This window comes from Ambystoma mexicanum, chromosome 2q (assembly GCF_040938575.1).
Source record: "Ambystoma mexicanum isolate Mex_15411 chromosome 2q, UKY_AmexF1_1, whole genome shotgun sequence".
NCBI classification, from domain to species: Eukaryota; Metazoa; Chordata; class Amphibia; order Caudata; family Ambystomatidae; genus Ambystoma; species Ambystoma mexicanum.
In genome coordinates, this window is record NC_090924.1 from 818216243 (window position 1) to 818242538 (window position 26296).

The 26296-nt window shown below is 46.9% G+C and overlaps 1 protein-coding gene across 7 annotated transcripts in view; it reads right to left on the reverse strand.

Annotated features, from left to right (window-relative positions):
• LOC138569762 (cAMP-responsive element modulator-like) overlaps positions 1-26296 on the reverse strand; it is a 693142-nt gene that overhangs the window by 351844 nt on the left and 315002 nt on the right. Inside the window, exon 1 of one of the 7 annotated variants that reach the window (XM_069648035.1) lies at positions 6359-6509. The exons of 2 other annotated variants lie outside the window; for them this stretch is intronic. The gene's annotated coding sequence lies outside the window, so the exon portion shown is untranslated. Of the gene's footprint in view, positions 1-3893; positions 3982-4188; positions 4351-4730; positions 4838-6358; positions 6510-26296 lie in introns of those variants that run through there. 4 more of the 7 variants (XM_069648034.1, XM_069648036.1, XM_069648033.1 and 1 more) reach the window with 4 other exon arrangements.

A 26296-nucleotide genomic window follows, 5' to 3' on the forward strand; every position in this document is an offset into this window, starting at 1 on the left:
CCTTACGAATCTCATGGCTATGAAGGATAGCAACAATCAAAATTATCATGCTACCAAGATTATTGTACCCCTCCCAAGCGCTTCCCATTGCTACACCAAAGACGTTCTTTAAATCACTTCACTCAATAGAATCAATATGGCAAACCAAAACACCAAGACTAGCAATGGAAACAATGATTGCTATACCAAAGACGTTCTTTAAATCACTTCACTCAATAGAATTATATGGCAAACCAAAAAACCAAGATTAGCAATGGAAAATGATGGCTCCCAAACAACGAGGAGGACTGGGACTCCCGAATTTTATAAAATACTACGAGGCAGCCCAACTCTGGGTACTAAGGGAATGGCTTTCGGAAGATAGGACAAGGCAATGGGTAAGAATGGATTACGCAGTGGCAACCACGCCACTCACTGGACTCTTGTGGCTGGAGAAGCAGGACCGACCCCATAGTGTAAAGCAGAGTCAGATACTGTTGGTTACGTGCAATATATGAGATTGACTATTAAAGAAAGGGCACTTATTGATGCGTCCTCCCTTCACCCTGCTCTTTGATAACCCAAAATTCTCTCCGGGAACGAGACAGGGGACTTTCTGAGGCTGGAGAGTACAGGGCTATGTGAAAGTAGGAGACTTGGTGAGGGGGGGGGGGGAGTTATGACATTTGATGAGAGTAAGACTAACCTGGCCCTGACAAAAAGGGATAGACTAGAATATTACCAATTGTTACAATGGTTGAAACAGCCGAATTTCAAAACAGCGACGTCCATAACTCTCACACCTTTTGAGAAATTCATAACGACACACTCTGGGGAGAAACATCTAATCTCACATTTATATTTAATCCTGATGGGGGAGGGGCAGGATTCAGCATGGCCATATATGCATAGATGGGAGAAGAAATACCGGGGACACATTGGGACCACCTGCGGGGCACCATTACCAAACTAAAGAGATCCATACAGACCAGGGAGGCCTAGTACAAAGTCATGTTACAATGGTACTATACACCGGAAAGGCTACATAGTATATACCCAGGCACAACCCAAGAGCGCTGGAGAGGATGCTCGGGAAGGGGGACTGGAGACACATTTGGTGGGAATGCCTAGTATTGGTTCCCTTCTGGGGGGAGGAGAGCAACCAGATACATCAGATGATCAAGGGCCCTCTGCAGTTCACCTCTAAAGAATGGTGGTGTGGAATAATGGATCACGATCTTCAAATCCTCACAAACCCACTATGTAAAGCTTTCATAATTCTGGTTATAACGGCCTGGCTTGTAATTGCTAGGAAATGGAAACAGATGCCCCTCCCCCAATGCACACTGAATGGCTACACAAAGTTTGGAATATTGTGGCAGTGGAATGGGTAACATACGTTATTCAAGGTGAAAGGGACAAATTCCGAAATCATTGGCACGAGATATTGGACTTCCTCAGAGGGGATTATGTGCAACAATGGTGCCCCCAAAACTTGAAAATGTAGAGCATTATGTAAGAAAGAAGCTATTCGAGAGAAAAACTAGATGCATGCAAATTACAATGTACAGGGCGTGTGGATGGTGGGGGTAGGAGGGAGGAGAGGAGGGCTCAATTTGTGCAAGTATTTGGAAAATAAAATAAAAACAAGTTTAATAAAAAAATAAAAGCTAGAAAAGTACAGATTAACAAAAGAAGCATGGACATAATGTACAGAAGGATATTAAGAAAGCAAAACCAGTGCTACTTAAAGTGTTAGCCTTCATACCTGCAAAGTGCTTGGTTGCAAAGAATGAACTGGCTGTTGCAATTTGTAATTGCTATTGGGAATCACGGAACACATATTACATTTGCCTGTGAGTTGCACTGTTCCTTAGGTGGAAAGTGACTTCAATACTGTCCTTGCAGCTCACATAGAATTGTATGGATTTCTGTTCACTCATGAAAGACATTAGTTGAGGGTACATATGAGAAGAATAGACTCCACCTCCTGACTATTTCCCCCTCTTCCCCTAATAGGTCAAACAAGAGGCTGATAGGGATGCAGTAGGAGTAATCTCAAATTGGAAAGCCTATGACTGAATCTGCTAAACTGCTGCAAATTCTAAGAAGGCACTCGCCTATTGGGCAGTCGCTTAATTCCACCAAATCTCAATCCATGTGCATTTACCTGACCTGCTTCCCACAACACTAGAGGATACAAAGCACTAAAGCTTTTTCTATGTCTCTCACCTCTTCAACTGTCCACCGCACAACACCAACATATAAAGTGCTCTCTATCCATCTCTGTCTACACAGAAAAGTGAACTCAACTCTCACACCTTACCTGTTGGAGCAATCTGGCCTACAATGTAAATCAAGAAATTTCACAATAAACAAGAGCTTCCAATTGGCCAATACGGGTTGTGAAATATCAGCTGCATTTTGCAACTGTCTCATTCCCAGCCCTTTTAACCAAGAGGCATCCACCTGTTGGGAAGTCTGATTTCCACACAGCCTCCCTTCATATCAAATTCACTAAGAGAGCTTAGCCCTCTGACCATGAACCATAGAAACAGACTCCTCACACCTACCTCCATATATGCCTGTCTGGGAGACTGGTCTACAGGGGAACTGGAGAGATTTCCTAACATGTAGTTCCTCTGAGAGGCACTTCACTTTACCTGACATATAATTGACTACCTCATCTACCTGTTGCGAATTCTTAAAGTTTCTCCATAGCCATTTCCCATATGAACAAACCATGCTCAACTCTTGCTTGCCCTCATCACTCCAATACACAACCATTTGCACCTTAGTATATTTAATAAGGAATGCTGTCAATGTACAACTGCATTCTCTTATGCATCTGCACTCCATTTTTGCCTTTCTGAGTTCTTTCAGAGCATTGAAATATGAACACCAGATCTTTGTCAGGTGCTGAATAGCAAGAAAATGTTGGTATGTAGCAGAATAGCTGTTTTTCAGCCAGAATACTTACTCAAAGCCGAAGATTGGTACACCGCTAATTTTAAAAGCAAAGATTTCCATAAACCACCTTTATCATAAAATGTGAAATTGTGAAAAAGTGTGTGCACAGAAGTTCCCAAAGGACATTCTGAAAAGTGTAAACTAAAAGTTGCATAGAGAGAATGAAATGTGGGGCAATCCGAACGCTTAAAGATTAATAAAAATGTAGTTTCCCAAACATACTTGTTTGGTCTTGTTAACTAGTATGTTTAGTACTTTGGTTGCTCCTGATATCATAGAGAATGCAGACATAGCATTCTTAGCCTATGACACAACACTCAGTGTAGTGGAATGCAAATAGGCAAAGGGTTTCAGCATGCTGAAATAACTCTTTGATGTGTACATATGTTGAGCATAATGATTCTTAATTGGGAAAACCAGCTTTGAATATAGGTTGATGCTTCTGAGGTTTTTCTACAAAAGGGGGTCACTTGGGTCATTTGGGTGACACTGCTATATACAAGCTTGCCTTCAGTTGTATGAGGTGTCATTGCCTAAACTCAGAAAATAGTGTAGCATGGTGATACATCTATCAAACTACCATTGTTGAATGTGAACATATGCGACAGCAGATTTAAAAGAAAGCTAGAATGAAGCTTGGACGTAAAAAGTTTGAAAAAAAAATGTGCAGTGCAATAATCCTTTTCCGTGTCCTTTGTAAACAACACGATGAACAAAAATCCGAAGAACAGAACCAAAATACACTCTAGAAATGTCCAGACTCACTGGTTTCACATGCCCGAGTTAAAGTTAAGAACTTCATAAAAAGAAAGAACAGCCACCTTTCAAAACTTGAAACTTGAAACTGCATCCCGTTAGAAAATCATTTGCCGTTTTAACGCAAACAATTACCAGACACTGAAAGGGTGGTAACATAAAAATAATAGTAATGAAAAGAAGAGTACCACATGTTAACGGAGTACATCTGACACATCCGCATTTCAACCTTCTGCTCTGAACACCTGTCTGTCCACTGCCTCTTCACTTCTGCGTTCTAGTTCTACAGACCCTCTACAAAGCGATCGCTCTGTTCCGACTCACGCCACATGCTACCTACAGTTAAGCAACAGAACCTTTCTACGCCATTCACACTGAAACATATGCTAAACTGCAACCTTTGGGTTTAGAGTACAAGTTGGCAAAATTCACAGTACGTAACACCCCATCATTCTTTAATCTTAACATAAATAAATACGTTACAGCGGAGGTCGTATGTGCGTAGAGACAGGCTGCAAGCTAGCTGGCACACCACACTGCCAGCGGTGCGTGATGAATCAGAAAGGAACTGACTCAGACGCAGCACGAAGTTGCGCTGACGTCAATGTGCAGCTTGTTTGGAGTTTAACATTTCCATTTGCCTGCTGTAACACGATTCCAGGAAATCCAGTGACGTCAGCCTTTTCAACACAATTAGCTTGGAATAAACCATTTTACGGGGAGGAGGCACCAACCAGTTTTTAAGGTAGTATTTGGAAGCGTTACTTTTCATTGCTGAACTATAGAAACAATGGTTGTCTTTCATTCATTTATAGCAGCGACTGGTAAGACAAATATGTGGTCAAGTAGTTCATTGCGTTAAAGCGGGGTTGTTGCACATATATAAATCTCATAGTATTTCACCATCGCAATACATACATGAATCAACTAAAAGACGCACAACAAAGTAACCCTTTATCATAGATCCTACACTGCTAAATACGGACACCACTTTCTACGTCAGCCTGATTCAAATACATTCCTACCGGTTCCAGGTTGTTGCGGAAATATTCACCATATCACTGCTGTCGTTTACTCTTCCCGTCCACGGGTGTGTTGTACATGAACTGTTCCAAAGCAACCAGTATTAAAAGGATTAGCTCTAGCGCTGACTTCACAATGACATCACTGCCCCAGTTGTCACCGTTGCAGCCCCTTCCAGCCAAGTGAAAATTACAGTTTGCAAATATAAAACAACCTCAGAGGTGTTTAATACCACTATGAATTGTGGATGTGCTTTTCGAAAAATATTTTGAATAACAAAACAGCTCTGATTCTATTAAAGACATTGAAGATAGTATTAGGCTTCACTTCCTTTACTTTACAACTACATCACCAGGAAACCTCTGCATCATCCAGTAGTTTTCTTGGATTCACAAGCATTATAATCAGTTACACTTCTTGTCCAATTCCATAACAGGGTCTTCTATGACAACAGTCTGCCTGAATGTACACCTCCTCTTTGGTGCTCTTTCAGCAGATAAGTGAATGTTTGCCTTAGCTCTGCGTTATTAGTGACTTCATTGTTCGTTTTGGCTATTAGGCGGAGCTGAAAGCGCTACCTATAAAGCCAAAACTATTGTTATTAAAATAAGAGCTTTAACATGAGAGCTTGAAATAGGGGCTTTGAATGTAGGTGTGCAATGCTTTTCAATGCAGGTTGACATATGAGGATGGATTGATGTAGTTTGGCTATGTGTCCCACCCATTTACACACATTGCTAAGTTAAATCTATAGGTTGTTCTTCCCATTCCCACCCATTTTACCTCCAACCACATCTCTTGTTGCACTCTTTGCCGGAATTTCTACTGTGTGGTGAATTTGTCAGCCATTTTTACTTCCAAAATGGTGGCCGCCATTTGTTAATGTTGTTTAAAAGTTATTTGGCTTGACTGATGCTTTTAAAAATATTAACTACACCTTTTAAGTCATGTTACATATTTTTTCTGCAAGGTAGCCATTTTCTTTAACCGAATTGTGGTGTAAATAGCATAGCTGGTGGGCAAGTGCTGCTAACTCACTCCACCTTCAGGTAGGCATGAAACGGTATACCGGTAAAAATACTGTGAGTCGTAAAATTCTTGTTTAATTACAGTTACTTTGTTTGCAACGATTTACCGATTCCATACCGTTACAAACGAAGTAACAGTAATTAAATAAGAATGGAGCCTTCCTTTTAACAGATGTGTGGCGTGCGCACAGTGTGCTGTGTGCAGTCTGTGCGCAGCCTGCAGCGCTGCATGTGCACACAGAGGCAGGCAGTCACTGGATTCCATTATCTCTTCGAGGCTGGGCCTGTGAGTGGAGCACTCCTGCTGTTCCCCGCAGCTCCTGCATGGCTCACAAATATGACTCTGACCACGATGAGCAAGAAACAGGTTGTGAATTTCGGGGCTGGACCTGCCTTATAAAGGCGCTACCGGAATAGCGGTGATACTGGGGGCCAGTGTTATTAAAGATACCCATACAGTGCTTGCAAGGGAAAGCAGCCGGCTTCCTGCAGATAGTGTTATAGCTACTCATATACAGCGCCGGTAAACAATGTTGCTTTTGTTGATTATTTGCGCTTTGGCTAAAACAACCGACACAGTCCAGAACATTATTGCAGCTTACTCTAAGACTTCCTCTTTTTATCTGCAATCACATAAACGCGCAATTGATTTCTCCAGACTGTTCGGATTGTGGCCTCCCGGTTCAGTTGAAGCGAACGCAGCATACCAGCCAGCTCGGGCCTACAAGCATTCAAGCAATACCACTGGGTAGACTGAATAAACCTGCACTGGCGCGAAGACGCCAGTTCCGGTGGTTCCTTTATTCTTCCGGCCCGCCCCCGGCACGTGACCCGGTCTCCCGTGACACGTGACATCACATTCTTCCCAAACTTAGAATGCTTTTCCAACAACAAATAGTAACATTTTATAACGGTCTCTCAGTCCATTCTAGTCTCTTAGGTACGCGATCTCGCCGGGCTCGACCAGTGATAGACTCCCTGTACAACGTATTCTTGGAGGCAGGATGACGGTTGTGGCCTTTCCCTCAGATGGTAGCGGGCGGTGTCCTCTCCGTCTCTTCCTCTCGGGTGGTGTCTATTCAGACGTTGCCCTTGTGCGGTGTCGGTGCTCAGGGTTCTTGGGATGCATTGTGTTCCTCTGTTGGCCTCTCGCCCAATGTTCGCTCTGGTGATTTTGGTTCTTCTCGTGGACTCCCCGGCCATTCTTCCCACATTACCGCTGGGACTTTTCAGAAGTGTGATATGTTTCTGGTCACGGTTTCACTCCCTCGTGTGGCTGTGATCATGCTGTGGTTTGTGGTGCTTACTGTCCTTGGTCGGACTCGAAGTTTACTGACATCTATTTGGGCAGAGCTGGGTTCTTGACCAACACTATGTCTCCTGGCTGCAACTCCGGGTGGCTGGCGCGTCGGGTGTGACTCTTTTGTTCATTTCGCTTAACTCGTCTTGCCTCTATGAGGGGGATGTCCGGATCTGGGCCGACCCAGTTCGGGTGTACTGGGAGTTCCGCCTGGATTGGCACCCCAAACATGAGGGCTGCGGGGCTGATGCCTGTTGATGAGTGCAGGGTCTGGCAGTGAGTCCTCAGGAATTGATATACAGCAGTTAGCCATGAGTGATTGCGTTTCTTTGCGATGCGGATCACTTTGTTGAGCAATGCCATGAATCGTTCAGCGTCTCCGTTGGCTTGCGACCAGTATGGGGTGATCCTCTTGTGCCGTGTATTGAGGTCCTGGAAGAATTGTCTGAGCTCCTGGCTCGTGAATGGAGGGCTGTTGTTGCTCTTGATTCTGGTCGGGATTCCATGTGTCGCAAATATTTTCTCAAGCGTCAGGATCATTGTCTCTGCATTGTTGGACGCTACGTGTTCGACTTCTGGGTAGCGACTGAACTCGTCCACTAGGACCAGCAGATATCCTTCTCCTGAGATGGTGCAGTAGTCTATGCTGACGGACTCCCACCTTTTGTTGCTCCTTGGGGCGCTGATAATTGTCTCTGGTGTTGCCCTTCTCATGGTGGATTGGCAGGCTGCACACGATTCTACGAGGTCAATCACCCGTTGCATGTGGGGCATCCACATTCTGGACTTCAAATACTAGGTTGTCTTTACAATTCCTTGGTGCCCACTGTGGGCTAATTTGAGCGCCCTTTCCTCTAGCTCTGTTGGTAACACGATTAAGTGTCCCTTGAGTAACACTCCTTCGGGGGCTAGGGTGAGCTCGTGGTGGATCCCAAATATGGCCTGTAGTTTCTCCTGGGCTGACTTTGTGCACTGGGCCGCCATGGCCAGGAAGTTCTTCTAATTCCCCGTCTGGATGGCTTGGGTGGTTCAAGTCAAGATGGTGTCCACCTTGGTCTCTTCCGCCACCTCCTGCAGTGTGAGGGCTTGTGATCGGGCGCAGGCGACAATGTGACATACATGTTCATTTGTCTCTGCGGCGTGTTGCCTCTCCTGTTCGGTGGCAGGCCGCGGGTGGTGGGATAGGTAGTCAGCGGGGTTGTTGGCCCTGGTTCGATACTCGACTTCGATGTTGTAGGGCTGAAGTTGTAGCATCCATTTCTCAATACGTGCTGGTGGGTGTGGTGCAGAGCCCTTGAAGATAGGGATAAGGGGTTTGTGGTTCGAGAACACCTTTGCTGTCTTGCCCATTAGGTATACCTTGAAGTGTCTGCATCCCCAGAGGATGGCTAGCGCCTCTTTTTCTATATGCGCATAGTTCTGTTCGGTTTTTGTCAATGCGCGGCTGGCAAAAGCGATGGGATGCAGGTTGCCTTCTTTGTCGATTTGAGTTAGTACAGCCCCTAGGCCCACCAGGCTTGCATCGACAAGGAGTTCTGTGTCCCTCTCAATGTCAAAGAAAGTCATTGATGTGGAGGTGGACAGCAAGTCCTTGATTTGTTGGAACGCTTGCTGGTGCGTACTTGACCATTCCCACTTTTGGTCCTTCTTTGTGAGTTTGCGGGGGGGTCTTGCTAGGGTGGCAAGGTCCGGGATAAACCTTGCGCAGTACGTTGCCATGCCCATAAAGCTTCTTATTTCTGTGGCAGATTGTGGAGCTTTGGTGCTTTTGATGTCATTCACCTTCACCGGATCCGGTGACACTCCTTTCAAATTAAAGATGTAGCCAAAGAAACAGGGTCTTCTTTGCCGAACTCACACTTTTCTGCATTCAGTGTGAGCCCTGCTTCTTCGAGCCGCTGTAATACCGCCACCAGACGTTCGTGATGTTCTCTGCTGTTGGTTCCATATACAATGATGTCGTCACTGATGTTAGTTGTTCCCTCTAGGCCGTTCAGGACTTTCCAGATTTTGTGTTGAAATACCTCGGCAGCCGACGATATCCAAAGTTCAGGCGTTTGTCTCCTCAGACCAAGGTGGGAGGAGAATGTGGTGATATATCTCGACTCCTTTGCTAGTCGGAGTTGATGATACCCCGAGCTGAGGTCTAGCTTACTGAACAGTGTGGCACCTGTCAGGTCGACGATGAGTTCATCGATAGTTGGTGTGAGATGCCGCTCTCTCCCGATTGCTGCGTTTGCGAGCCGCATGTCAATGTAGATTCTTACGGCATTTAGTTGCTTGGGCTTTTGAGCTACTACCATGGGGCACACCCACAGAGTTGGTCCTGAAGTTTTCTCTATGATCCCGGCTTTCTCTAGTTTTTCAAATTATTTTTCTACGGCCTTGTTCATGTCAAAAGGTACCTGTCGATGTCATACAGCTTTGGGTTCAATGGTGGGGCCAATGTGCAGCTTGATGGATCTGCCTTTCAGACCGCCGATACCCTGGAATACTTGGTGGAGTTTCTTGAGTAGGTCGTCTATTTCGGTATGTTGGATGCTGAATAAAAATTGGATCAGCCTTAGTTTTTCAGCGGTCCTGCAGCTTAGGAGAGTCTCACAACCGGCGTCAACTACGTAGATTCTGGTTCGGCAGGCCGTGTTGTTGTGAGGTATGTTGGACCGGAATGATCCTTGTACCCGCAGCGGTTTCTTGCAGCTGTAGGTGAAAAGTCATAGCTTCCTGTCTTGGAGCTTCGGCCTCGGGCTGGGCTTGTTGAATGCCATTGTTGGCATTACGTTGACAGTTGACCCTGTGTCGATGACCACTTTCATTTGTCGGCTGTCTGAGATTACGGTGCAGGAGGGCCTCTTCCTCTGTTTGGACTTCCGTGGTTCAACAGTGGAGATGAGATGAACGCTGTTAGGGAGAATTCTCATTCATGGCTAATTTCCCTTACCTATAGAGTCCCCCAGCAGCTTTGCTGGATTTGAAGGGTTTGTTTATTTTTACCTGCTAAGAGTGAGACTCTTTTTCCCACTCTTAGGCATCTTTGCTATGTGTGGTCTAGGCTACTTTTGTGTTTAATGTCTATGGGATTTTCTCAACCCCATAGGAACCATCTTTATTTACATGTGTTACACAGTACCCTCCGTGCAGTGACACGGGTGTCGTAGCGACCCCCTGTTAGGCAGAAACCAGTGCAGTTCCCTTGGGGACCACTGCAAAATATTTAGGACTACAGGTGGTTGGCAGTAAACCCAATTGGTAGCAGTCTGTACCACCCAGATTTACCTGGTAGCTGTGGCTGAGCAGTCAGACTTCTCTCAAGATGAGTTAGGCAGTATATAGAGTATACACAATAGGTACAGAGATACAGTAGCACAAGCAAACACTGACCAGAGCTTTGGTGTAAAAGTATATAATTATTTATTTAAAGACACACTTGTAAATTACACTAGCACAAAAAGGTAAGTAAATTCCACACACAGTCACTATTATAGATATTCAACCCTGATTACTTATTAGACAAGTCTTAGTGAGAAACACCACTTATTTTCAGACAGAGGTGAGCGCTTAACCTAAGATGGCACTCTAATAAGTTATTAAAAAAAAGGGAGGGAAAAGGCAGAGTTATGAAAGCACACAATTTCAATACTTTTAAAAGAACCACAGTGAGGCAGGTTAGGCAAGGACTACTGGAGAGCAAGGAAGTTCAAATGCCAGGTCCACTCTTAGAGAGAGCAAGCAAAATGTGTCCAGGATCACACAGTGGGGTTATGCCCAAAGAGTCTTTGTAGATAGTTCACAAAAGATTGAGATCAAGTCAGGAAAACTTAGTTAACAGGCCCCAGGCTAACCCAGGTTAGAAAGTCGAGGATTTACTGTCACCCCGATCGATCTGTCACAAGGGAAGCCAGGCGGGCCACAGTACCTGAAATGGGAAGAACGCTCCAGCGGGGGCAGTTGTTCGTGGCAGCGGGTGCAAGTCAGTGTTTCGTCTAGAGGAAGAGGAGGTCTCGACGTGGAGGAAAGATGAAGGTCGTTGCACTGCCAGGGAAGAAACCAGCCGCATATTTTTCCAGTTAAAAGGTACTACCCTTTTCTTCGCTGTAGTGGTAAACCGTGCTATTCCGGTTGCCGGGGTGCTTGGCACAGGCAAGGCGGCCACGAGTTGATCCAGGAAGGCGAAAAGACGGGCAAACTGGTTATCCTCACCAGTCAAAGGAAGAAGACTCTCCGGACTGGAGATCTCCTCTGTCGTCGGGAAAAGTGATGAGACGGTTCAGCAAGGCTCCACCGGTGCTGTCGTTGTTGCAGGACAGCTCGGCTTCTCCCTCCTCAGATTCTTTAGGTCCTGTGGCGACTTCTGAAGTTCCAGTCCCCAAAGTCCTGCTTTTATGCAGAAAACCCCCATTCATCAGTCCTAGCTGTCACTCAAACATGCTAAGTGGTGAGCCGGGCGACTCACCACTGGGCCAATCACACAAGAGTGTGACTTGAGTTACTCAGTCCAGGGTACCTAAAGCCCCTCCGACACCACCTGTGGTACCCAGACAGAGTGGCACCACTTTTGGAGGCTTCTGTGGAGAAGCCTGCCAAAAGGTGGAACAAAGGGAATATTTTGGAACCGAGTTTCGGTGAAAAATACCAACCGGTGAATTAATATTAATTTAATAAACCGGCGGTATGTTCGAGGCTATATTAAAAAGTGGCAGCCTCGAACAATGGGAAAATCCCATAAGGATATATTCGCGGTCGAATATAAAAAGTAGTATCCACTGCCACCAGCAAAAACTTGGTCGGGGGGGACTGGACAGTGCCCCCTGGAACAACAGACCCCGGGGCAATTGAATTGCCCCAACCAGTACGTCCACAATATGATGGTTTGTACTAGTTCTGTTCACAATTTAAGACTAGTAAAGCCAATGGTGACTTTACATGCCCTGGGAGACAGTAGTCAGTCCCAGGGTATGGAGTCTATGTTTGGGGGTCGCTACGACACACCTGGGTTACTGCACGGAGGGTGCTGTGTAACCCACATACCAAAAACACATGAAGCCCTATAGGGTAAAAGACCCCATAGCCCATAAAACACATACAAAGTCAAAGGAACACCTCAAATCATGTCTAAGAGTGGGAGAAAGAGTCACTCTTAGCAGGAGAAAAAAATAAACCCCAAAAATCCAGCAAAGCTGCTGGGGGACTCACTAGGTTTGGGAAATTAGCCTTTACAGAGAATTCTCCCTAACACCCCCAAACATAGACTCCATACCCTGGGACTGACTGACTACTGTCTCCCAGGGCATGTAAACTCCCAATTGACTTTACTAGTCAATGTTTATGAACTAAATCAGTACAACCCATCTTACTATGGAGGTACTGGAAAGGGTTAATCGTTTTTTCCCTATGTTAATTTTCGAGGGGGTACCGTACAGTCCCTCCCTCTAAAGATTCTGGCTGGTGGCAGTGGTTACTACTGTAAATATTCAACCAGGAATATTTCCCTATGGGATTTTCGAGGCTACCACTTTTTCTGACAGCCTCTAACATACCGCCGGTTTATTTTTATATTAACTTTACTCGAGTAGGTTTTATTTGCCAGAACTTTAATATAAATTATTTCTCGTGTCTTTCTCTAAACTCCTAACCCAGGTCGGGGACCCTTTGTTCGTCCTTTTGGCGGGCTTCTGCCAAGAAGCCCTCCTTTTGGTGCCACTGAGTCTGGGGTGGGTCCGTTGTGTGGACTCTATCCTGATAGGCTGGAGGGTATCCCGCCAAGATGACCACTCCACTGTGTGAGTGACAGCTAGGCTGTATGAATGGGGCTCTTTTTGCATAAAAGCAGGGTCCTGAGGACTGGAAGAGCTAGACGTTGTCACTGGAACTAAGAAGCCGAAGAGGAGAGAAGCCAAAGACATCTGCAATGACTGAACCACCCGTGAAGCCCTGCTGAAGCGTCTCACCATTTTTCTCACAAGACGAGAGAAGATCTTCATCTGCAAGAGCCTTCTTCCCTTGAGCTGGTGGGGCCAACCAGTTTGCCAATCGCCTTCCTGGACCTGCCTTGGTCGAATCGCCAGTACCCTGTACTCGGAGGCCGGATAGCCAGGCACCAGTCCACCCGGACTGCGATTTAAAGGAGCGTACCTTTTATTCGTCGGGTAGCACCGCGGCTGGTTTCATCCCTGGGTAGCGCAGTAACTCGAACCTTCCTCTATGACGAGAGTCTCTCTTGCTCTGCTGGATCCCCCGAACTGCAGGAACTACCAGGAACAACCGCCACCGCAGGAGCCACTTCTTCATTATGAAGGTACATTGTTCCGCCAGGCCGCCCTTTCTTCGCGGTAGCCCTAAAGGTGTTTTAAATCCTTTAGCTACCTGTTGGGTTGGCCGACCCTCTCTCTTAACATTGTCTTTCGCTTTCCGCATCCACCTTTTCAAAATCGTTAACCAAAGACTTGACTGCAGCTACAAAAACATTTTGCTCCTGGGCCCTTGCCCTGTACCACTGACTCTGCTACATTTGTTAGATCTGCCTTCTTTAGATTGATTCTCAACTCGAACTATGTTGGTGCACCTGCTTCTGATAACTACCCTTTTCTTCCCATTTCTAAACCTTGTGAAATGCCATTTTGCTCAGTTTTCATTTAAGTATATTCTATACTGATGCACTGTCTTGCTTAAACTGGTTCACAACCCTATGGGAAGTGTTGCTAGGGTGTGTAAGAAGCTATTTCTATATAACTTGTGCTTTCCCTCCCTTGTGAGAAATTGCTAGAGCATCCCTTGTGTGTGGTTTTCACTGTGCCGTTTTGCTCAGTTTTCACTTTGGTTCACTTGGTCTACAATCTAACTAGGGAGTGTGTACATTTTTCCTTGACTTAATTTTTTTTTTCATGACAACATTTTATTATGTTTTACACATGAACATGACATTGACAACAACACAATAGCTAATGATTGCCACATTTCATTGAAATATGTTCATAGGAATGGCGAGGGATCAGCTGATGATCTGTAGTGCTCCATTGTCCGATGCAAAACCCATTCCTGGTAGTTATGCGGATCGCTGCACGCATGTAGAGTGTCTACTGTTGATGCCTGTGGTTTGGTTAATAGAGGGGGCTGCTTTGCAGCCATCTAGTGATTGGTGGCCTTCTGGACAGCACCGGGAATCTAGTTGCATATTCCATGAATGGGTCCCAAATGTTCATGGTCTTGTTAAAATTATTAGTTCGGATTGCAGTCACCTTTTCGGCAACCGCAATGTCCCAACACTTGGACCACCATAGAGCTACGGAGGGGCCGTCTTCATTTTTCCATAAGCGGGCCATAGCAATTTTTGCTGCAAGGAGTAAGTGCGTACACAAGTGGGGGGATGTGCCTTGAAATTGGTAGTGCTCCCTCCCCCGTTTCCCCTAGTAGGATAATTCCCGGATCCCAGGGTATGGTGAGACCAGTGATGTCCTTAATGTGTTTAATCACCTCCCTCTAATATGTCTCTGCTTTTGGGCAGATCCATACCACATGAAATAGGGAGCCAGGGGTGGGACAGCCTCGCCAGCAGCGGTCAGAAAGATTCGGGTTAGCTCTTTGGATCTGGACTGGGGTCACATAATATCTATAGCAGAGCTTGTAGCCTCCCTCCCTGTTTGTAATGCATTGTGAACTTTTATGTAATGTGGCCCAAATCTTAACCCATTCCTCTACCTCTATTTCCCGACCAAGGTCCTTCTCCCACTCAACCATGTATCTTTCTTTTTTCGTGGGGTCAGCCCTGTCCAGAAGGCGGTACAGGGCAGAGATTCTGCTTCTTTTTGTTGGAGTTATGAGGGAAGCTTCTAAAGCTGTCAGCTCTCTGGCACATTTCTCACAAACCGCCTTGTGGGACAGCCAGTGCCTTATTTGGGTATAATGTAATCTCTCCCGCTCATCTACCCCACATTTTATTTTGCATCTATCAAATGAGATGGGGTAACCCTCCTCCATAAAGTCGCCCGTTTCGAGTAGGCCTCCCTCCTTCCAAGACTGGAATCTATCGGAGCACCAACCTGGTGAGAATTCTGGGTTGTTCCAGACAGGGGTTAGGGGGCCCAAAGTGCCCCGGATACTCAATTTCCGAGCTACTGTCTTCCAGCTTCGGACAATTGCAACTGTGGCGGATAGGGGGCTTTATTCCTTTGCACTTGCTTTTCTGGCAGGTGCGGAAGATCCGCCGGGTTGCCCTGGCACCAGGCCTCCTGTCATGATGGCTACCCCCGGGCATCCAGACCGAGTCCATCAGCCCCGGGAGCAGGCATCCAGATACTCATTAAAACCCCAACAGCCCCGGCTGGGGGCTGTTTGGATTCAGTCCTGGCGCCTTAGGCGCCAGGCTCATCATAGAAATCAGTCCTGGCGCCATAGGCGCCAGGCTCATAGACTTTACTTACCTTATGCAGACCATGCTGCAAATGAGTCCAAGCCAATGTGAGGCCTGGATGGGACTATTTTATTACAGGGACTATTTTTTACTCGGGTGTGCTTCTGGGGAACTTCTTACCTGGGACTACTTTGCAGGCTATTTAAACCATGCCCGAACAGCAGCTCATGCTTCGTGGTATTCTGCATCCAGCAGCGTAACGCTCACCGTGTCTGCAAGTCAGCATCCAGTCTTCTGCCATGCCCGCCTCGAATCCGGAGCTCCTAGACAAAAGGAAAAGAAAGGAGAAGAGGTTAGATCACGGACATTATTTGATTCCTTGCCTGATTCCGGACCCAGCACATCTCCGAGCCTGGAAAAGACATTATTTCAGCACGTGTCGCTTCGCCAGCAGCAGCGCCGCATTATACTCACCAGTCCACCGCATCTTTCAACTCAGCGCTGCCTCCATCATTTTCTTCTTCGAAACCCAGCACCTGGGGGGAAAACAAAAGGAATAAGAAGGTGAGCCGAGAAAACCAACAAAGACAATCTCTTTGCCACCATAGGCTTACCTGCTTTACCACCGGAGGTATTATCCTTTAATTTGCCGCACCTTTCTATGCCGCACCTATAAAGGGAGAGAAAACAGCAAGTTAAACTCATGCAACTTTTACCGGACAGTGTTTGGTAATACAGACTCTTACCTGAACGCCATCAGCTGCCTCCAGGCAATATTCTTTTGGACCCAGCTGCAACCTAACGAGTGAATATCGGACATATTGAACTCTTTGAACTTTATAGACACTGGAGTCAGTATTCCTCCGGAACTCCACCAGTACCTTCAAACCAGTGAAGTAACTGGTATCTACGCGCCCCTGCATGCCATGCAGGATGGAGAGCTCATCATTTAAAAACATAAGGTGAGGTTACAAAGAGGGGATATCGGAGGTGATTAGTGGGGAGAACAAGAACAGTTGGGGGGGCCATCACTAAAGTCCACGGGTGGCTAAATCCCTTTCTCCAATTGCAGGAGAATACTTCTACAAGTCCAGCGGACAAGATTAGGCGGGCCAGTCCAGACTGTCATCTCTTCACTACGCATCACATTGGTGGAGACCGCAGCTGTCCGGGTCTGATCGACGCCCCTGTGGGAACCAGGTGAGCGTAACAGAACACGAAGCCTATCTAAAAATCCCCACCCAGGCGTAATGGAGACCTCAGAAACCGACCAACTAGCCCAATTGTTAGGAAAACTTAGGGCAGAAGTGCACTCCGCGCGCCAAGAAACTAATGCCCTCAGGAGAGAACTGATTGTGTCAAAGGAGCGCACTGATGATCTTGCCAGACAACTGCTGCAAAACCAAGCCGGGCAAATACCACTACCTGGACTTGGGGGGAATTCAACCCCCGTTTCATTGAGCAGCCCTGTGCAAGTGGTTCTACCAGGGAGCATTCCTTTAGCTCCACCCGAACGCTTTGCTGGGGACCCGAAAAGGTTCGCCGTGTTCATGAACCAATGCCGCTTGTACTTTTTATGCAGACCAGGAGCTTTTCCAAATGACCAAGCCAAAGTAGCCTTTGTACTGTCATACCTTAGTGGCAGCGCAGCGGATTGGTCAATTCCATTAGTCAACCAGGATGACCCTCTTCTTCGGGATTTTCAGGGTTTTCATTTGAGCATGGACTCACAGGGACAGCGTCATGATCTGGGGAGGCGATCACAATTTCACTCTAGACCCCCTTAAGGATAGATCGGATAATAAATATACCCGCCCATCCCCTCCGGCCAACATTTTGTCCAAACTGACCCACCAGTTGTTACTCCGAGACCTGTGGAGAGAACTACACCCTGAACAACGGGTATTCTCTTTTTACTCCCCACCTCATGCTGTCCATACTAGGCTGGATTATCTGTTCATGAGTCAAGAACAACAAGCTATGTTTAGTAACGCCCTTTACCTACCCAGGGTGCTGTCTGACCACTCCCTGCTGTTGGCCACCTGGGAAGTATTCCCGCCCAGACCCCCGATCCCTACCTGGAAGCTCAGAGCCGAAGCCCTTCAAGACACATAAGTGTCTTCCGAGAACACATAAGTGATAGAACTGAGGATTACTGGGAAAGGAATCTGAATAGCGTCAAATATATAGGCACTGCATGGGAGGCATAAAAGGTGGTCATGAGAGGAGAAAAGATTGCGTCCATAGGTGGAGCCAGTAGATCAATCTTGTCCTCTTTAGAATGCTCGGAGCGGGAACTGGGAGAATTGGAAAGCTGGCTGACTCAACCCCAGAACTCCTACATAAAATAACTGACCTAAAGCAAACCTGTTTAACACACTGGGAATCTCTGGGGAAGTTGAGTTACGCTAAACACACCGAAAGAACCCACGCCCTGGGAGACAAACCCGGGAAACTCCTAGCCTGGCTTTATAAAAGACAGTCCCCCGTACACCCATTTGCCAAATTCTTAAGCCAGATGGCACCACCGCACACACCCAAGAGGGAATCAACTCTGTTTTCTCCGAATTTTATCACAACCTATACTCCGAGTCCCCACCCGTACCTGATACCGGCATTCAAGATGTCTTGGACATCATTGAGCTACCTAAACTGGACTCACAGATGGCCGAAATACTAGACGAACCCATCACTCCCGACGAAGTAAAGGTAGTCATTGGATCCCTATGATCTGGAAAAGCCCCAGGTACTGATGGCCTCCCTGGGGAGTTTTATAAGTCTTATGAGGAGACTTTAGCCCCTCTGTTGGCCCAGGTGTTTAATGAAGCATTTTAGCGTGGCACCCTCCCTGACACCATGAGGGAAGCCGTAATCATCCCCCTCCTCAAGCCTGGCAAAGAAGGAACGGATGCGGCTCCTACAGGCCCCTATCCATGCTCAACGTTGATAACAAGATCCTAACCTCCCTCCTAGCGATCAGATTGCGTAAGGTAATACCATATTTAATCCACCAGGACCAAACAGGCTATTTGCCCGGGCGCTCCATAACGGAGAACCTGCGAAGGTTGCACCACGTTATTTACAGCACAGAACTGAGGCCTCAGAAATCATTATTAGATGCCACCAAAGCCTTCGACTCCACCATGGTGAAAATGGGGATAGGACCAGTCTTTTTGAAATGGACCAAATTGGTCTACACCAACCCAACCGCCAGGGTGCGAACTAACAAGACTTACTCTGATGCGTGGTCCCTCCACAGGGGCACCCGCCAGGGATGCCTTCTGTCCCCGATGCTTTATATCATCGCCACCAAACCCGTGGCCGCATACCTTAGACAGGAATATGGAGATGGGGGCATTGAGATAGACGGGGTGACCCACCTGGTCTCCACGTACGCTGACGATACACTATTATATTTACACAACCCCGAACACCTCCTGCCCTTCATCCTAGAAACCCTAGAAGGATTCTACAATTACACGGGAATCCGGATTTACAAAGACAAGTCCTGCCTCTACCCGCTAGCTGCACTATACAGAGAAGACTTTAGATCCCTGCCCCCCTTAGATCTACAATGGCAGGTGACCTCCTTTAAATACCTGGGAATCACTATACACCGAAACCCATACACAGAGCATATCCTCAATACGGTTAGAGCTAAAGATACCCTGACAAAATCCATGGATTTCTGGGGGAAGCTCCCGCTCTCTGTGGCCGGAAGAGCGGGTCTCCTCAAGATGGTAGCACTTCCCCGCCTCCTACACAATTTTACCAACGTCCCCTACAACATCCGCCCCTCCTTCTTTAGAGATATTAATAAATTATGCAGGTGGTTCCTCTGGCAGGGAGGCAGGCACAGGGTGGCGCTGGAGACACTCCAAAGACCCTATGAAAGGGGGGGATTGAAAGTCCCCAACTTCGAACTGTACTACCTCGCAAGCCAGCTAAGACACGTGATGCGATGGATGGCCGATGAGTTCACTACAGACACCGGACTCCTCCAACCAGCTCTGTCCGGACTCTTACTCAGAGACCTACTCTGGGCCAGGGAGGGAGCCCTAAGGCACTACCCATACCTAGCCAACCTCGACACCCAGCTTTGGAAAAGGGCTTGCAGAACAGTGGGGTCCGTAGATCCATATTCCCCTCAAATCCCCATAGCGACTATCATGGCCCATCGCCCATGGGGTCGACTGGAAACGTGGGCGCAATGGGAACCCTACTGTGTGGCTACCCTAGGAGATCTGGTTCAGGACCAAGAAATCCTAACATTCTCCGACCTCAGTGAGACCACGGGGCTACCAGCAGGCCAATTCCTACTCCACAGAGCTGTGACGCAGGCTATGAAGGACAGATGGCCAGTGGCCGACATCCTAGCAACACACAACAAGGTCATCGAAACAATGCTAAACACTGCCGAAGGTGGCCACGAAACCTCACGGCTCTATGAAGCCTTATTGTCAGGCACGACCAGGAATGAGCTCAGAAGCAGAGGAAAGTGTGAAAACGAACTAGGCCTAGAATTTGAGGACAATGTTTGGGAGAAGATAACCCTATACCACAAGAAAATTTCCAGAAACGCCCGCTTACAACTCATCCAACTGTACATCACCAATCGGGCTTACCTAACTCTGGAAACAATATCAAATTTCAAGGGCGCTGCAATCCAGCTATGCCCCAAATGCAACGAGCCAAGGGCGGGAATGACTCACATGTTCTGGGGTTGCCCAGTGATACGCACCTTTTGGACACAGGTACATGGAAGAGTGGCAAAAGCAGACATCGAACTGGAAGTGCAAGATCCCACGGCCTGTATCTTGGGCAGATACAGGCGGAATCACAAAAACAAGCCTCTAAACAGACTCAGGGACCTAATTTATATCACTGCGAAAAGAAGCATAGCCATGGATTGGAAGAGCCCCAGAGGCCCGATCGAAGCGCAGTGGTGGGGTGACCTCACGAAGTGGATAGCTGCCGAGACCGGAGCATGGGAAACTGCGATCCACGAACAGAGGCTGGACTCCAGTGAGGAACTGCACCGCTGGGTGTCACTGACTGTACCATTAATCCATCCCAGAGCAGCAGACGACCCCTCAGAGGGATCGATCAGCCCCGGCCACTAAACCGGCTTGATTTGGACTGTTAAGTGGACTTTGGTCTTGGGGGAAGGGGGGAAGGAGGGTGGGAAAAGGGAACATTGTGGATGTGTATTACATATGCAGCATACCATAAAGTTTATGGTTTGTTAATCTATCGAAAACCAATAAAGAAAGTTCAATTGAGCATGGAAAGACTATTCGCCAGACATTCACAGGGACAGGCCCTGGATAACGAACTTCTATCCCTACGACAAGGAAACCAGGACCTGCTAACTTATATCGCAACCTTCAATAGGTTGGTGGTGGAAACCGGATGGCCAGAGGTAAAGCGAATTACATTATTTCATTGTGGACTTCGGGGTGAACTCAAAGATGTTTTGGCCCAAGTTGTGAACCCACCTCAGGATTGCGCAGAATATATAGACTTATTGGTCCAGCTAGACCACCGACTTCAGAATAGAAAAGCTGATCGAGCTAAGTTCAGGAATCGGGTAGTGGTTAAACGCAATGTTACTCCCAAAGGAACAGATGCATCAGAACCAATGCAGATCGGGGGGGTTAAGGGACCCTTAACGCAAAAAGAAAGAGAAAAGAGACGACAGATGCAGTTGTGTCTGTACTGTGGGGCCTCAGGACATTTTCTACGGGATTGCCCTATAAAAACATTCCAAGAAAGTAGTCGGAGTTGCTGATAGAAATCAAACAGAGCCTGATTCGGGAAACGACCACGCCCGACAAGCATTGAGGTCCGCTTGCCGAGCTTAAAGAAGGACACTCAGACCTTGCACCTAATCATACCAATGGTCCTTATTGATCCAAGGCAGCCAGCACATATGCACGCAGTTAGGGCATACATTGATAGCGGGCCGTAGGAAACTATGTGGACCACGAATTGGCTTCTAGGATGAATCTACCTCTCTGCAAAAAGACCACTTCGGATGTTATCACCACAGTCGATGGAACTGAAATTGCCTCTGGGCCTGTAACTCATTCCACCACAGAGATGACACTGTTGGGTCAAGATGGGCATCGAGAGACTATTGTGTTTGACTTAATCAAAGCCATGCAGTTCCAAATAATACTGGGGATACCTTGGTTGGAAACACATAATCCTTGAATTGATTGGTGAGAGAAGAGCGTAACCTTCCCGGAGTGTGCACACACCTGTTACCGGGAAAAAACCTTGAACAAAAGCCTGGCCACAGTCGCTAATCCAGTCAGGCAGTTACCTCAGGAATATGAATAATTCCAGGATGTTTTCCAAAAAGAACAGGCAAACACCTTACCACCTCATAGATCATACGATTGTCAAATCGACCTCATACCTGGTGCACAACCTCCATGCAGTAGGATCTACGCCCTTACGGAACACGAAAACCGTCATCTATGACAATACTTGGACCAATACCTTGCTAATGGCTTCATTCGTCCATCTAAGTCCCCTGCATCTTCAGCTTTATTCTTCGTGCCCAAAAAGGAAGGTGACCTCAGAACGTGCATAGACTACCGCGCATTAAACCAGATCACAGTGAAGAACCGATATCCATTGCCTCTGATCCCCGAACTACTAGACCAAGTAAAGGATGCTTGCATCTACACTAAATTAGATCTCTGAGGGGCATATCATCTGGTACGTGTAAAGAAGGGTGACGAATGGAAGACTGCTTTTCGCACCAAGTACGGATTATTCGAATATCAGGTGATGCCCTTCGGGTTGCGCAATGCACCAGCAGCCTTCCAATATTTTATGAACGATGTCCTTCGTGAACTCATTGATGCCTGTGTTGTCGTATACATAGACGATATTCTAGTGTACTCCTCCTCAGACCATGTTAAGCACGTTCGTGCAGTCCTTGAGAAACTACGCCAGCACAAGGTATATGCAAAATTGGAAAAATGTGTTTATCATGCTACAGAAGTTGAAATCCTTGGATTTATCCTGACTCCAAAAGGAGTCCGAATGGACTCTCGAAAGGTGGACGCAATTCTCAAGTGGCCATCACCCAGTTCAGTTAAAGGGGTGCAAAGCATGCTTGGATTCGATAATTTCTACCGCAGATTTATTCCTGACTTCTCATATGTTGTACACCCCATCACAGCACTTTTACGAAAAAACAAACGCTTCTTGTGGACCGAAGAGGCTGAAAAAGCCTTCCACGAACTGAAATTGAAATTCACGTCGGCACCTGTCTTAAAGCATCCACGCCCGAGCTCCCATACATAGTTAAAACCGATGCATCCAGTTTAGCCATGGGGGCTGTCCTGTCCCAGAAGGATCCGGAAACCAGTCAACTTCATCCAGTAGCATTTTGGTCCAGAAAATTCTCGGCCCCCAAATTAAACTATTCGGTTATCAATAAAGAGTTGTTAGACATCAAATCCGCCTTCAAGGCTTGGCAGCATTATCTTCTCGGTGCCAGGCATACCATTACTGTAATCACCGATCACAGGAACTTGCAGTATTTAAAAACAGCCAAGGCCCAATCACCGCGTCAACTTCGATGGGCCTTATTCCTTGCCGAATTCGATTTCGTGATCACTTATCGACCAGGTTGTAAGAATGGTAAGGCAGACGGTTTATCCCGAATTGGGATGGGAGAAGCATATTCGAACCCGGAACCGGTGCCTATAATTCCTGAACAAAGAATCCTTGGGATAACTACTCTACAGACCTTAGAAGATATTCATTTAAAGATCCAACAACTTTTCGATTCAGCAGCCCTGCAGGACTGGGTTAAAAAGGGCCCAGATTATTCAGTTGTCAATGACCTACCTTACTATCAAGGGCGTCTCTTTCTACCACACAAGGAACTACAAGAACAAGTCATCTCCAATTACCATGAAGCTCTGATGGAAGGGCACCCAGGTATTGCAAAAACTGAAGCTAAAATTAAAAGACAATTCTGGTGGCCCACCTGACGAAAAGATGTAAAGTCATTTGTACTGTCTTGTGGCATCTGCGCCCAGAACAAAAGTCAAAAGAAGAAACCAGCTGGTCTTTTACAACCTTTAGATATTCCACCCACACCATGGCACACTTTGTCTTTAGACTTTATTACAGATCTACCGCCATGTAATGGATTCAACACCATTCTAGTTATTGTGGATCTTTTTTCCAAGATGGCCCACTTTATTTCTTTAAAAGGATTACCTTCTGCTTCAATCTTGGCCAAGGAATTTCTCGAAAATATTGTTCGAATACATGGATTTCCTTCCGTATTGATCTCTGACCGAGGTAGTCAGTTCATTTCGCAATTTTGGCAGAAGTGTTGTCAGTTGGCACAAATCGACGTAAGGTTATCAACCAGTCACCATCCCAAAACCGATGGTCAGACGGAGAGAACCAACCAGACTCTTGAACAATACCTACGTTGTATGCTCCACCAAACCGAAAGTGATCGGAAGGACATTTTATGGATTTCTGAATACGCATACAATAACTCTGTACATTCAGGAACCCCTTTTATACCATGTATGGACATCATCCTCGAACCTCAGAACTCGATTCGCCCCAGCATTTAGAAATGCCGGCAGTAACTCATCTGCATTCTACTATTACACAAGCTTTTAAAGAGGCAACAAAACATTTGAAAAAAGCAAAAAAGAAATACAAGAAAAATGCTGATCAACATAGAAGTGAGATCCCACCATATCGAATCGGAGACCAAGTTTGGCTGGCTACAAGACATATACCTCTGAAAGGAACTCAGACTTTTAATCCTAGATATTTGGGACCTTACACCATTAAGGCCATTATCAACCCGGTGGCCGTCAAATTAGAATTACCCTCTAATATGTGGATTCATCCTGTCTTTCATGTTTCACTTCTAAAACCAGTTCAACCCGGGACAAGATTAACCAAGCCACCTGACCCCATCCTAATAGATGGAGAACCTGAATTCGAGGTAAAAAACATCCTGGACTCTAAAATTGTTAAATCAAGACTTTTTTATTTAATCGACTGAAAGGGTTACGGACCACAAGAAAGGTCATGGGAACCTAGTGACCACGTTCATGCTCCTCGAATGGTGAAAAAATTCCATCGGTACTTCCCAGACAAGCCAGGGCCAAGGGGAAGAACAACTTTAGGAGAGGCTTTGGAGGGGGGAGTGCTGTCATGATGCCTACCCGAGTCCATCAGCCCCGGGAGCAGGCATCCAGGTACTCATTAAAACCCCAACAGCCCAGGCTGGGGGCTGTTTGGATTCAGTCCTGGTGCCTTAGGCGCCAGGCTCATCATAGAAATCAGTCCTGGCGCCATAGGCGCCAGGCTCATAGACTTTACTTACCTTATGCAGACCATGCTGCAAATGAGTCCCAAGCCAACGTGAGGCCTGGATGGGACTATTTTATTACAGGGACTATTTTTTACTCGGGTGTGCTTCTGGGGAACCTCTTACCTGGGACTACTTTGCAGGCTATTTAAACCATGCCCAAACAGCAGCTCATGCTTCGTGTTATTCTGCATCCAGCAGCGTAACGCTCACCGTGTCTGCAAGTCAGCATCCAGTCTTCTGCCACGCCCGCCTCGAATCCGGAGCTCCTAGAGAAAAGGAAAAGAAAGGAGAAGAGGTTAGATCACGGACATTATTTGATTCCTTACCTGATTCCGGACCCAGCACATCTCCGAGCCTGGAAAGGACATTACTTCAGCACGCGTTGCTTCGCCAGCAGCAGCGCCGGGTTATACTCACCAGTCCACTGCATCTTTCAACTCGGCGCTGCCTCCATCATTTTCTTTGTCGAAACCCAGCACCTGGGGGGAAAACAAAAGGAATAACAAGGTGAGCCGAGAAAACCGACAGAGACAATCTCTTTGCCACCATAGGCTTGCCTGCTTTACCACCGGAGACATTATCCTTTAATTCGCCGCATCTTTCTATGCCGCACCTATAAAGGGAGAGAAAACAGCAAGTTAAACTCATGCAACTTTTACCGGACAGTGGGCCTAATTCCGAGTATGGCGCTAACCAATGGTGCTATTGACACCTTGGTTGACGCCGTACCCGGACCGGCAGCGCCTTGGTGGATGGCGGAATTACCGCCCCAATCCAAGGTTGGCGGGGCGATAATTCCCCATTCACCAAGGCTCTTCCCCATTCACAAATGAGCCCCCATAGGGCTCAATGGGAATGGGGAAGATGCAAATAACGGTGACCGTTCATTACGGTCACCGTTATTGGCTTGGAGGCCCCTTTGCGCCCTCGACTTTAACACCTGCTCAAAGCAGGCGTTAAGGGCGAGGGCGCAAAGGGAACTCGGAGTATGGCGGTAAGGGATTACCGCCACCAGTCTCGTTACCGATGGCCGCTATCCCTTACCGCAATACTCGGAATGAGGCCCAGTGTTTGGTAATACATACTCTTACCTGAACGCCATCAGCTGCCTCCAGGCAATATTCTTTTGGACCCAGCTGCAACCTAACGAGGGAATGGAACAAGAGTGAACATTGGACATATTGAACTCTTTGAACTTTATAGACACTGGAGTCAATATTCCTCCGGAACTCCTCCAGTACCTTCAAACCAGTGAAGTAACTGGTATCTACGCGCCCCTGCATGCCATGCAGGATGGAGAGCTCATCATTTAAAAACATAAGTTGAGGTTACCAAGAGGGGATATCGGAGGTGATTAGTGGGGAGACGAGAACAGTTGGGAGGAGGCAATCACTAAAGTCCACGGGTGGCTAAATCCCTTTCTCCACTTGCCGGAGAATACTTCTACGAGTCCAGCAGACAAGATTAGGCGGGCCAGTCCAGACTGTCATCTCTTCACTAGGCATCATGTTGGTGGA